The sequence below is a fragment of the Choloepus didactylus genome, chromosome 6, assembly GCF_015220235.1.
Source record: "Choloepus didactylus isolate mChoDid1 chromosome 6, mChoDid1.pri, whole genome shotgun sequence".
Lineage (NCBI taxonomy): Eukaryota > Metazoa > Chordata > Mammalia > Pilosa > Megalonychidae > Choloepus > Choloepus didactylus.
Window position 1 is genome coordinate 30,301,219 of NC_051312.1, and position 2,966 is coordinate 30,304,184.

Here is a 2,966-nt window from a genome sequence, read left to right on the forward strand (position 1 = left end):
ATGAGAGGATACTATGAGCAACTGTATGCCAACAAATTAGGCAACCTAGATGAAATGAACAACTTCCTAGAAACACATGAACAACCTATACTGACTTGAGAAAAAATAGAAGAGCTGAACAAACCAATCACAAGTGAAGAGATTGAATCAATCATCAAAAAATTCTCAAGAAAGAAAAGTCCAGGACCAGATGTCTTCACATGTGAATTCTACCAAGTATTCCAGGAAGAATTAGTACCAATTCTGCTCAAACACTTCAAAAACATTGATGAGGGTGAAAGCTATCTAACCAATTCTATGTTGCCATTATCACCCTAATACCAAAGCCAGACAAAGATACTACAAGAAAAGAAAATTACAGACCAATCTCTAATGAATATAGATGCAAAATCCTCAACAAAATACTTGCAAATCAAATCCAGTAACACATTAAAAGAACTGTACATCATAACCAAGTAAGTTTTATTTCAGGTATTCCAGGGTGGTTCAGCACAAGAAAATTATTGTAATACACCATATCAAAAAATTGAAGGGAAAAACCACATGAGCATCTCAATTGATACAGAAAAGGCATTTGACAAAATTCAGCATCCTTTCTTGATGAAAACTCTTCAAAAGATAGGAATAGAAGGAAACTTCCTCAACATGATAAAGGGCATATATGAAAAACCCACAGTTAACAGCATACTCAATGGTGAAAGACCGAAAGCTTTCCCACTAAATCTGGAACAGGACCAATACAAGGAAGTCCACTATCACCACTGTTATTCAACAGTGTGCTGGAAATTCTAGCTAGAGCAATTAGGCAGGAAAAAGGAATAAAAGGCATCCAAATTGGAAAGGAAGAACTAAAACTTTTATTGTTTGCACATGACATGATCCTGTATGTAGAAAGCCCTGAAAAATCTACAGTAAAGCTACTAGAGGTAATAAAAGTGTGGAGCAAATTGGCCAGATACAAGATCAACTCACAAAAAACACTAGTGTTTCTATAAACTAGTAATGAGCAATCAGAAGAGGAAATCAAAGAAAAGAAATTAAATTTACAATAGCAACCAAAAGAATCAAATATCTATGAATAAATTTAACCAAGGGCATAAAGGACCTATACACAGAAAACTACAAAACATTGCTAAAAGAAATCAAGGAAGACCTAAATAAACAGAAGGGTGTGCCATATTCATAGGTTGGAAGACTAAATATAGTTCAGATGTCAACTCTACACAAAATGATTTACAGATTCAATGCAATACCAATCAAAATCCAAACAACTTACTTGCAGAAATAGAAAAACCAATAATCAAATTTATTTGGAAGTGCAGGGTGCCCTGAATAGCTAAAAACATCTTGAGAAAGCAAAATGAAATTTGAGGTCTCACACTACCTGACTTTAAAGCATATTACAAAGCTAGAGTGGTTAAAACAGCATGGTACTTACATAAAGATAGATATACTGACCAATGGAATCAAACTGAGAGTTTAGAAATAGACCCTCTCATCTGCAGGTAATTGATTTTTGGCAAGGTGGCTAAGTCCACTGAACTGGGACAGAATAGCCTCTTCAACAAACAGTGCTTGGAGAACTGGATATCCACATCCAAAAGAAAGGAAGAGAATGTATATCTCACATCGTATACAAAAATTAACTCAAAATGGATTAGAGACCTGAACTTTAGAACTAAGATCATAAAAATCTTAGAAGAAAATGTAGGGAAGTATCTTAAAGATTTTGTGATACGAGTGGTCTCCTATACCTTATATCCAAAGCACAAGCAAATTAAAGAAGAAATAGGTAAATGAGATCTCCTCAAATTTGAATACTTTTATGCAACAAAGGACTTTGTCAGGAAAGTAAAAAGGCAACCTACTCAATGGGAGACAATATTTGGAAACCACATGTCTGATAAAGATATATTATCCAGAATATTTAAAGATATCCTATAATTCAACAACAAAAAGACAAACAACCCAATTTAAAAATGGTCAAAAACATCGATACACACTTTTCCAAAGAGGAAATAAAAATGGCTCAAAAGCATATAAATAGATGCTCAACTTCATTAGCTATCAGAGAAATGCAAATCAAAACCACAATGAGATACCATCTCACACCTAATAAGATGGCCATTATCAAAAAAACAGAAAACTACAAATGTTGGAGAGTATGTGGAAAAATAGGTACACTTATTCACTGTTGGTGGGAATGTAGAATGGTGCAGCCACTCTGGAAGGCAGTTTGGCAGAACTGCTATATGTTCCAGTAATCCCCTTACTAGGTATATACTCAGTAGAACTGAAAGCAGGGACATAAACAGATATTTGCTCACCTATGTTTATGGCGGCATTATTCATGATCACCAACAGATGGAAACAGTACAAATGTCAATCAACTAATGAGTGGATAAACAAATTGTGGTATGTACATACAATGGAATGTTATGCATTTGCAAGTCAGAATAAAGTCATGACGCATGCAACAATGTGGATGAACCTTGTGGACATTATGTTGAGAAAAAATAAGCCAGAAACAAAAAGATAGATACTGTATGGTCTCACTAATATAAACTATCTATATTGAGCAAACTCTGAGAGTTAAATTACAGGGCACAGGTTATCAGGAAATAGAAACTGGGCAGAGATTGGGTAATTGATGCTTAAGGACTACAGAATGTTCAATAAAGTGATGGTATAATTTCGGGAATGGATAGCACAATACTGCAAGTATAATTAACAAAGCTGAGTGTGAGTTTGGTTGAAAAAGGAAGGCTAGAGTTGTGACACCAGCAGTTAAGCCAGAGGATAAAAACTGGGTCTGTATAACTTAGTGAAATCTAGAGTGGACAATGATGGTTGTTAATTGTACAAATATAGGAAAGTTTTTACATGAATGTGAGCAAATATATGTCACTATTACAAAGTGTTAAAAATGGGATGGTTTATAGAAAAATACAATTAATGCAAACTAG